This window comes from Leptodactylus fuscus, chromosome 8, assembly GCF_031893055.1.
Source record: "Leptodactylus fuscus isolate aLepFus1 chromosome 8, aLepFus1.hap2, whole genome shotgun sequence".
Taxonomy (NCBI): domain Eukaryota; kingdom Metazoa; phylum Chordata; class Amphibia; order Anura; family Leptodactylidae; genus Leptodactylus; species Leptodactylus fuscus.
The window spans coordinates 72,694,663-72,706,791 of NC_134272.1; positions in this window are offsets into that span (position 1 = coordinate 72,694,663).

The window sequence follows — 12,129 nt, forward strand, 5'->3', positions numbered from 1 at the left end:
CTAGATCTCTGCTTGCTGTCATTGATTCTACTTATGTACAGTGGATAAAAATCAGTCAATGGTCATGTGATATACAGTCCATGGTCATGTGATGTACAGTCCATGGTCATGTGATGTACAGTCTATGATCATGTGGTATACAGTCCATGGTCATATAATATACAGTCCATTGTCATGTGATATACAGTCCATGGCCATGTGATATACAGTCCATGGTCATGTGATATACAGTCCATGGTCATGTGATATACAGTCCATGGTCATGTGGTATACAGTCCATGATCATGTGATATACAGTCCATGGTCATGTGATATACAGTCCATGGTCTTGTGATATACAGTCCATGGTCATGTGATATACAGTCCATGGTCATGTGATATACAGTCCATGGTCATGTGATATACAGTCCATGGTCATGTGATGTACACACAGGTGCACAGTTTGTTACAGTCACAGTGTAGTAATAAGACATCAGCCTGGTAATGAGCCGTGCACCTTTGTATTCATCACGTGATCATGGACTGTATATCAGAAGACCATGGACTGTATATTACATGATCATGGACTGTATATCACATGACCATGGTCTGTTTTTTACTAAATGAATGACAGCAAGCAGAGATCTAGAGAACCATAAGGAATTGATACAGAAAGTTTATTGTATCAAATGTAGATCTTTCCATCATACAAATAATATCATTTATTTGCTGAAACTGGACAATCCCTCCAAGTGCATCTTCACTCCTTGTTCTATTTCAGAAGGTTTTGTGTTACTTATTACAATCCTAGTCAGTGTCCGTGTCAGCTATTTCTTGTCCATCTGGTTTACAGAATATACTTAAATCATAGTAGAAAACTAAATCTAATCTATGTCCTAATAATAGAGAGCGTCTCCAAGAATTCAGAACTCCTGGAATCCTATAGGCACAATAGTGTCCTGCTGGTTAATGGCACCACCAGGTCTTGCCCTTTGACTAACATGTCCATGCAGTGGTCACCAGTCTGCTCCAATGTATCCAAGGATTTGTATACAACTAAGGCTGGGTTCACATCTGCATCAGAGTCTCTGTTCCATTTTATCAGTGGCATACCATAACTAGCCATACAATACTGCAATAAGCAACAGACCAGGTCTACAAGCATGGGGCCCCTCTTATTAGACTCTCTGCTCTGGCTCATTGAGAGGGATTGTAAGCAGGGGACCCCATCTCTATGAGGTGACGTCCATGGGCCCTAATGGAAAATTAAAGCTGCACTGTGATTGGCTGCAATGGGAAACTAAGACAATTTTTCCTTTAAAAATTGTAATAAATCTGCACCAGTTATGCAAGCAGCAAGATTTGGAAGATAACCTGCTGGTAAAAGTGGTGTAATATCAGAGTGTGGAAATGCGCTGCTGTGACAAGGATGTGGTATTAGAGAGGGAGAGATACTGAGAGAGGGAGGAGAAGATAAGTTGCTAGAGGTAAAGATGTGCTGCGAAAGTAGGGAAGATGTGGTATTAGATGAGAATTCTCAGTATATATTCTCAATGCTGCACTGCTCACTACCGTAACTTTAAGGTTGCCATTCCAACATGTGAAGCTTTCCAAGTTCTGAGATGCTGAACCAATACTTGTGCTGCCTCATTCCCCAATCATCAGCTGAGGAGGGATATGTAACGTCTGCTATCACTTTATTCTTACTAATTAGATTCCTCTTCTCAAAACATATGTTTGTTTGCTGTTTTAACTGGCTGATAATGGCTAATTTACTGGATATCTGCTTGCTCACTGATTTTGGCTTTGACTGTAAACTCTCGGATTTGAACTTGACATGTTTCTGACTCGGATATTCCACGCTATCCTGATTTGACCTTATTTGTTTTTTTCCTGAGTTTCCTGGTCTAATTTCAGTTTATATTGCATCTATCCTTTTCACTAGCAATTGATCTGATAACCGGGGTCCTGATCTGATCAAGACTATCGGGTCCTGCGGCAGGCTCTGGTGAAGACATCAGGGTAGCCTTAGATTCCATCATCTGGGGCAGTGTGATATTTAAGCAGTTTGTTGTACTGTTATCTGCCAGTCCCTGCATTTTTGGGAATTGCTTTAGAAGCAATTCCATAACAGATATGCTGTCAGAGGGGGGAGGGGGGGGGGGAAAGAAAAGATGACAGATGGTAAAAGATGTGTTGTCGGAGGAAAAATGTGTTGTTGGTGTTTGGGAGATGTGTTGGCCAATGAGAGCAAATAAATTGCCAATGGAGGGGATGACTTGTCAGTGATGGAAAAGATATGTTGTTAGTGGGGGATGTGTTGTCAGAAGAGAGAAGATATGTTATCAGTGGGGGGATGTGTTGCAATGGAGGAAAAGATGTGTTGTCAGAGAGGGATAAAATGTGTTGTCAGAGTTCCACGTTCAGGAAATGCAGCTTTATTCGTTGCAGATTTTGCTGCAGTGTTTGGAGCCAAACCCAAGAATGGCTATAAAAGGAATGTGAAGTATATAGGAAGTTATTCTTGTTCAATTCACTTTCTGATTTGGCTCAAAAAATGTAGCAAAATCTGCAACAAAAAAAGCTGTTTTTCCGCAACCGGGGGTGGGGGTGGGGGTGGGGGGTGTCCTCAGCCTTAAATGTGTTTCTAGAGGAGGGGGGAGATGTTTTGTCAAAGGAGGAAAAACAATGTTGCCAGAGGGGGGAAAGTTGTGTTATCAGAGGGGATCTGTATTCCCAGAGGGAGGGGAATGTTTTGTTAGACAGGAAGATGTGTTGCCAGAGGGGAAACTACTGTAAACGTTGCTAGTGGAGAAAGTTGTAATGCAAAGTGAATGGAGAAATTCTGTATAAGATGTGGCAAACTGGAGAGGTGGATCCTAGTGTCTACGATGGGATGTTCTGCAGAATTTATGAATGTTCACTAATATAGCAGGCAGTTGTATAAATACTAATTTCCCTATCTATCATCTATCTATCTATCTATCTATATCCTAATTAACTATCTATCTATCTATCTATCTATATCCTAATTAACTATCTATCTATCTATCTATCTATCTATCTATCTATCTATCTATCTATCTCTCTCATATCTATCTATCTATCTATCTATCTATCTATCATCTATCTATTATCTATCTATCTATCTATCTATCTATTATCTATCTATCTATCTATCTATCTCTCTCATATCTATCTATCTATCTATCTATCTATCTCTCTCATATCTATCTATCTATCTATCTATCTATCTATCTATCTATCTATCTATCATCTATCTATTATCTATCTATCTATCTATCTATCTATCTATCTATCTATCTATCTATCATCTATCTATCTCTCTCCTATCTATCTATCTATCTATCTATCTATCTATCTATCTATCTATCTATCTATCATCTATCTATTTGTCTATACATTGAACTATACAGGATCTCCAGTATATGAAACCAATGTACCTGTACAAAATAATGCAAAAAATCATGGCTAAATAACTCATTTCTTTTTAAAATGCAAATTTCCCGCTGCAGAATTGTGTAATTGTGAGAGCCCATCCGCCATCACAAATAACTATTACATTACAAAGCAATTAAACTGCATTAATAGAACGTGTATATCCCCCCCACACCCTAATAAAGGGTCATTTGGAGAGGAGGCCATACATTGATTCACTATGTAAACATCACAGTTCATTCATTAGAGAATGATGTCAGCGAAATGTAAAAAGAAGCATTAAGGGCCATTGAGCAGCAGTTAGATGGGATTGATATCCAGCAGCTTTTCCTTTTCCCCAGTCTTCCTTTAGTTTCGAGCTTGTTTTTCTGGATTAAAACAACTTCAGAGATTCAGCTCTACAGAGAGACTCAGCTGGTGACGTTTGGTCAGAATGAACCTTGCTGTGAAACCACGACAAGAATTCCAGTAAGTTGGAAACAGTGAAACAAAGCAGAGAACAATAAGAAGGCCCTTCAACCCGAGGAATTTATCAAGGCCTGTGCTCTCCGGGGACAGCAGACATAGGGGATGGGGAGACAAGGCTTGATGGGCCGCTCTTGCTGGGGGATCTTGCCCGAGATTGTCTCCCCCCTTCTTTGTTGTTCTGCCGACACTCATTGAATATGCTGATCTGCTCTAGTGCTTCATGTGCTTTGACCCCGGTGCCATGTCGTACCCGGTCCCTAAGGAACCCTGAACCTGCATTAATTATATACACATTAATCTTGACTTATTGCTCTTCATGTTATAATGCTGAGTATAGGAGCAAGCCAACAAGGACTTGAAGTCAATGGGTGGTAGTCACACAAAGCACTACTACTATGTATACGCGGCCATTCATAACTTATCATTTACTCATATTAGGCCTGCAATATTTGCCATTATCTGTGAATCCAGGTGTGGAGTGACCACGGGCTCTTAGGATATTTTCAGACATTTTTATTACCCAGTTGTCCTGACAGGTGTGTAACTAGGAATGGTGGAGCCCCAAGGTGAACATTTGACATACTCCCCCTCCTACCCAACCAACCCCCCCAAGTCCCCAACCAACAGCCCCCCTCCCACATTCCTGCACATGTTATTATGCCCCATAGTGGCCGCTGTACATAGCAGTGTGCCCCAATGTGGAATCCCATGTACAATTATTATACTCTGGGGTCTTTTCAGAGACCCAGGGGAGGATGCAAACATAAAAAACACTGTCACTTACCCCTCCTGGGCTCTGGTGCACACTCCACTGATGTCAGCTTGAATGATGGAAGAGATGTCACTTGAGCCAGGCTTGCAATGCAATGCAAGCCTGGCCCACGTGATATCTGTGATGTCACCAAGTAGACCTGAAGCCTGCTGGAGCCCAAGAGAGGTAAGTAACTAGTCTTTTATGTTCCCTCACCTCTCCTAGCCCTTTGATCATTATACTCTGGGGGTCTGAAAAGACCCCTCGAGTATAACAAAAGTGGTGTTTGTTAGGGTTCACGTTCCTGTGGCCTCACTTACCGATCCCAGCTCCTGCTCACAGCCACCTCCGCAGAAGGTGAAGTGCAGGCGGCCTTGAGCAGGAGAGTGGATTGGTAAGTAAATAGGGCCTGTTACTTGCTGGAGTTACTCCAGCAGGTAACAGCCTATTTAAAATAAAAATCTGCAGCAGTAGCAGCCCCCTAATGTCCCGGGTTCTGTGGCGGTCGCTACTCCTGTTACCCCGGTAGTTACACCCCTGGTCCTGCCATTCATAAGAATTGGAGCATCCAGCACAGAAGTACCTAACCTTTGGTGCTCCAACTGTTGTAGAACTACGTCATGCCTTGGAAGTTGGAGTGCTGAAGGTTGCTGGTCCTAGATCTAACACCACTGTATGTCAGAGTCATAACCTCCAACTCTTTGCATCCTTCAATAAGCACCACTTCGCTGATTCTGGCACAGTTAGAATTTTTTCTTTAGCCTCTACCATTCCTGAGCAATCATTTCTATTAGCTTCAGCAACATGTTAAGTAGGCTCACTGCTGTCATATAGGTGGTCCCTGTCTATCTACTCCAGCCCAGGACCGCCCACTTGTCAGTAGAAAGAATAATTGGTTTATTGGGTACTGAAATTAACACAATGGTAGGAGCTAGAGAAAATTTTCCAACTGTGCTGTGATCAGTAGATCGGTACCTACTGAAAGATGCAAAGAGTCAGACTCGGTGGAGGTGGTGAAGGGTCCTCTTTAAAGGGGTTGTCCCATCAGTAAATATATTATTTTCATTGTACATGAAAAATTAACAATGTTTGCAAATTTTCTGCATTAAACAAACAATCCATTGAAGAATTATTACATTTTCTTACATAGTGTTTCTCCACCTGGTGTGAATTATAGTCTACTAGCTTCTGCCGGTGACTTTGTCTGCGTGTTGTTGGCATCAATGATCTGCTCTATCCTCCTCAGCTCCGCTTGAGGAGAAGTCTGTTGACTTCTGGAAACCTTCATAGCTCTCGTTTTTGGAGAATTTTGCGACAAATTAGATTTTCGTTTTCCCAGCATGTTTAAAGGGCGCATGCACAGTAGCCGTGGTAGAAGCAGCATGCTACTGCGCTTGCGCCCAGGCCATTTTTTTTTTAGCAATGTCAGTTTGCGAGCGCCGGAGGAAGACGGGACCCGAGGACCAGGGGCGTAACTACCGTGGTAGCAGCAGTAGCAGCTGCCACAGGGCCCGGGCCATTAGGGGGCCCGGTGACAGCCGCTACCGCTGCGGTTTTTTTTTTTTTTTAAAAGTCCGTTACGGGCCCCATTCACTTGCCGATCCTGGCTGGGCCGGGATCGGCAAGTGACACTGCGGGGCCCACAGAGGCTATCATTATACTCGGGGGTCTTTGCAGACCCCCGAGTATAATGATCGGCGCACCGGGAGGGGTAAGGTAACATAAAAAACAGTGTTACTTACCTCTCCGCGATCCTGCCAGGCCTCCGTCATTCGTGTCTGACGTCACATGACCCAGGCCAGCTTCCCGGGTCATGTGACGTCTGACGTCATTAAAGCTGGACAAGAGCGGACACGACAGCCGACAGGAACAGGTAAGCAACTGTCTCTGTTCTTTTAATGGTTTTAATCCCCCGGGTCTCCGATTATTATACTCTGGGGTCTTTTCAGACCCCAGAGTATAATAAATGTTTATAGGTGTCCACAGTGGGACATATGGGGACACTATGGGGGATAATACTGTGTGTGCAGGGGCACTATAGGGGTTAATACTGTGTGTACATTGGACACTATAGGGGTTAATAATACTGTGTGTGCAGGGGACACTATAGGGGTTAATACTGTGTGTGCATTGGACACTATAGGGGTTAATAATACTGTGTGTGCAGGGGACACTAGGGGTAAATACTGTGTGTGCAGGGGACACTATGGGGGATAATACTGTGTGCATTGGACACTATAGGGGTTAATACTGTGTGCATTGGACACTATAGGGGTTAATACTGTGTGTGCAGGGGACACTATTGGGGATAATACTGTGTGCAGGGCTTACTAAGGGACATAATAGAGTGCGGAGGAGGGGGTCAGTCGAGGTCTTCGGCATCGGTTTGGGGAGGGGGGGCCCCATGTCAAAAGTTCGCCACGGGGCCCCGCCATTCCTAGTTACGCCACTGCCGAGGACATCGCAGGAAGAGGAGGCATGGATGAAGAAGATGGCAAACCCTGAATGCCTGCCCACTGTGCACGATGGGTAAGTTTATCACATTCTGTTTTAGGGTTTTATTTTAAAACTGGGCGGGGGAGGGTAGTTTAAAATAACATTTACGGTGCCTGAATAGCCTTTGTAAAGGCTATTCACGCATATGTGGGGCTCTATCAGCATGAGTTTGCTGATAGAGCCCCTTTAAAATTGGGAAACTGCCAATTTGGATTAAAGGGGTTTTCCCATCTCAGTGTCTCAGCACGCTGCCTGGAGTGTCTACTTCTCACTTCCTGTAATCCTCTTCCCCCTCCTCCCTCTGGCTGAATGAGACACAGAATATGATCAGATAAAACGCAGATGCTTGTACAGAATGGACTCAGTGTTATCTGTGTGTTTATATAGAGAGATAACAGACCAGGCTTTTTCAACAAACTGCAATAAACTGAGATTGTCCTGCCGGCAAGAGCAGTTTAATACTAGTAGTATAGTATAGTATATTAACATATATTGATAATGGTTTTGAGCATGTTGGTGGACACACATGCTCAGTCATTCTCCCTACTGCCACATCCTCATTTTTATTCCCTGTATAGTGATCTATATTACTACCCTTCTTGTCATAGAACAACCAGAATCTGTTCAGTAACCCTTCAATATACAGCAAAGTGACTGATTTGTAACCAAGCAAGTACTATGCCTTTTCACTGCTCCTGACTCCATGGTTGAATTATTATGTATCTGCAGGGGTACTTAGTGGAAACTATATTATAGCTGAGCTGCCAGAGGACACAGGAGCTACCAGAGCAGCTAGACTGACTGGTGGTGCCATAGAGCAGGGGGGATCGAAAGACATATAGAGTGCAAGTTGGAGGTTTGTAAAACAAAAAAGAGTCATGTGACACTGCCCTGCTCTCTTCCCACCTTAGAAGAGACTAGCAGATGGTTCAGCGGAAGATATAGAGAAGGAAAACAGATAGAAAATATATATTTTGGAGTGGAAAATACTGTATGTAAATTAGTTTAAAATGGTGGTTAATTTTTTTTGGATCCCTCTTTATATGAATTTAATCTATGGGATAAATAGAGTTTAGTCTATCAGCTACAACCTTCATAGGACATACTGGCGAACACATCGATGTAACAGCACCATAGTACAGTGCCTACAAGTAGTATTCAACCCCCTGCAGATTTAGCAGGTTTACACATTCTGAAGTAACTTGGCATTGTGACATTTGGACTGTAGATCAGCCTGGAAGTGTGAAATGCACTGCAGTAAAAAAGAATGTTATTTCTTTGTTTAATTTTTTTTTAAATTGTGAAAAGTTTATTCAGAGGGTCATTTATTATTCAACCCCTCAAACCACCAGAATTCTGTTTGGTTCCCCTAAAGTATTAAGAAGTAGTTCAGGCACAAAGAACAATGAGCTTCACATGTTTGGATTAATTATCTCTTTTTCCAGCCTTTTCTGACTATTTAAGACCCTCCCCAAACTTGTGACCAGCACTCATACATGGTCAACATGGGAAAGACAAAGAAACATTCCAAGGCCATCAGAGACAAGATCGTGGAGGGTCACAAGGCTAGCAAGGGGTACAAAACCCTTTCCAAGGAGTTGGGCCTACCTGTCTCCACTGTTGGGAGCATCATCTGGAAGTGGAAGGCTTATGGAGCTACTGTTAGCCTTCCACGGCCTGGACAGCCTTTGAAAGTTTCCTCCCGTGCCGATGCCAGGCTTGTCTGAAGAGTCAAGGCTAACCCAAGGACAACAAGGAAGGAGCTCCGGGAAGATCTCATGGCAGTGGGGACATTGGTTTCAGTCAATACCATAAGTAACGTACTCCACCGCAATGGTCTCCGTTCCAGACGAGCCCATAAGGTACCTTTACTTTCAAAGCGTCATGTCAAGGCTCGTCTACAGTTTGCTCATGATCACTTGGAGGACTCTGAGACAGACTGGTTCAAGGTTCTCTGGTCTGATGAGACCAAGATCGAGATCTTTGGTGCCAACCACACACGTGACGTTTGGAGACTGGATGGCACTGCATACGACCCCAAGAATACCATCCCTACAGTCAAGCATGGTGGTGGCAGCATCATGCTGTGGGGCTGCTTCTCAGCCAAGGGGCCTGGGCATCTGGTCCGCATCCATGGGAAGATGGATAGCACGGCCTACCTGGAGATTTTGGCCAAGAACCTCCGCTCCTCCATCAAGGATCTTAAGATGGGTCATCATTTCATCTTCCAACAAGACAACAACCCAAAGCACACAGCCAAGAAAACCAAGGCCTGGTTCAAGAGGGAAAAAATCAAGGTGTTGCAGTGGCCTAGTCAGTCTCCTGACCTTAACCCAATTGAAAACTTGTGGAAGGAGCTCAAGATTAAAGTCCACATGAGACACCCAAAGAACCTAGATAACTTGGAGAAGATCTGCATGGAGGAGTGGGCCAAGATAACTCCAGAGACCTGTGCCGGCCTGATCAGTTCTTATAAAAGACGATTATTAGCTGTAATTGCAAACAAGGGTTATTCCACAAAATATTAAACCTAGGGGTTGAATAATAATTGACCCACACTTTTATGTTTAAAATTTATTAAAATTTAACTGAGCAACATAACTTTTTGGTTTGTAAGATTTATGCATCTGTTAATAAATCCTGCTCTTGTTTGAAGTTTGAAGGCTCTAACTTATTTGCATCTTATCAAACCTGCTAAATCTGCAGGGGGTTGAATACTACTTGTAGGCACTGTAGATGAGGATGGAAGAAGACACAGGTCCATCAAGACCAACCTATAACCTAGAAGAAGCTAAAAGAAAATCCCCCAATTGCCCCATGTCGGGAAAAAAATTCCTTGTAACCCTGTGTCATTATCATTAGAGATGAGCGAGTACTATTCGAAACTCCCGTTTCGAATAGCACGCACCCATAAGATTGAATGGCCGCTTCCATTCATTCCTATGGGTGCATGCTATTTGAAATGGCCGTTTCGAATAGTACTCGTTCATCTCTAATTATCATCTCAAAAAGTCTATTACCCATAACCAGTAATATTTGTTTTTTTAATAATGGTGTCCAAGCCCCTCTTGAACTTGCACATTGACTCCATCCACACAGCATCTCCTGTCTACAGATCGGTGAATCGGTTCATATCCAGCCGGGTTCACCCCGAATATTACAAATCGTTTTTTTTTTCTTCAAGAAACCAAACAAATGCAGATGCATCTTGGGCAAATTAAAATGGTCTCCGCATTATACTCTGGGGTCTTTTCAGACCTAAGAGGGTAATAGATGGAGGACTAGGGGAGACAGAAAAATAATAAACATTCATACTCACTTTGTGGACCTTTTGGACCTCCTTACACATTCAGGACTCTCCTGATGGCATCTGGTGCTCTTCTGTGATGTCATGTCAGGAGCCCTGATGGGTTCCTAGTAGCCCTGACAGTGTAATGTACTATGTTTTATAGATAGGTTCCTAGGAGTCCTGACAGTGTCATACACTATGTTTTATAGATATATTGTCCTAGGAGCCCTGACAGTGTCATACACTGTGTTTTATAGATAGGTTCCTAGTAGCCCTGACAGTGTCATACACTATGTTTTATAGATATATTGTCCCAGGAGCCCTGACAGTGTTCTACACTGTTTTATTGATAGGTTCCTAGTAGCCCTGACAGTGTTATATACTATGTTTTATAGATAGGTTCCTAGGGGCCCTGACACTGTTATACACTATGTTTTATAGATAGGTTCCTAGTAGCCCTGACAGTGTTATACACTATGTTTTATAGATAGGTTCCTAGGAGCCCTGACAGTGTTATACACTATGTTTTATAGATAGGTTCCTAGTAGCCCTGACAGTGTCATACACTACGTTTTATAGATAGGTTCCTAGGGGCCCTGACAGTGTTATACACTATGTTTTATAGATAGGTTCCTATGAGCCCTAAGAGTATTCTACACTATGTTTTAAGCCAAGATTTAAGGTGTATTTCATACCAAACTTGTTTGACCCAAAAATGAACCAGGGACCCGGGCCGCTGAACCCAATCACGAAACAAACCTTGAGAGGTTCGCCCATCTCTACCCAGACTAGTTTCCTAGTCTCACTGCTCTAGAGAAAATAAACTCCATCTATGATACCGGTGAAACGTTCTCTCCTCTAGGGGATGACCTTGGCCACCTCGGAGTAAAAAGATCATTAGAAAGGTCTTTGTACTGTCCCTTCATGCATTTGTATGTACAGATTTGACCTGTTAAAAGATATAGTGATTTCTTTTCTGATAGCTGAAAAATCTACCTGAGACTACATCACAAAGTAAAGGTCCATATACACTTCAAAGTTATATGCAGGGACCGTGTATGGCTGCATGCAGAGTCCATATGGATCGGCATCATATACTTTTAGGCACTCTTTCTATGATGCTTCCAAGAAGCCCCATATTATCTTTTAGAATAATACCACATACAATGAAATGTGCTGCAATATCACATAGGAAATTATACATGATGCACCACAGCACTTCTCCAATATGTCGGTGGATGTTCCTCACTGACCCTCTTGCCATGGGTCTTTATTTGCACACTGTAAATCTGAAAGAACAGACAGCACTCACTTATGTAGCTTGTAAATTTAGGAAATTATCGTGGCCACTGGAACAATGATTATACAATATCATGCAAAAGTTTTAGGCAGGAGTAGAGAGATGTAAATAGGAATGCTATCAAAAGTGTTAATAGTTCATGTCAATTAACAAAATGAAGTGAATGAAGAAAAGAGAAATCTAAATCCCATCAATAATTGGCGCGACCTTTGCCCTTTGCCTTCCATCAATTCTTTTCGATACCGTTGCAGAGAGTTTTTGGCAGAACTGAGTAGACAGGTTGTTCCCGCCATCTAAGCCCAGATCTTCTGTGGATGTAGGCTCGCTCCAATCTGTCTGTCTCGTTACGTTGTCCCAGACAGACTGGATGATGTTGCGATCAGGGCT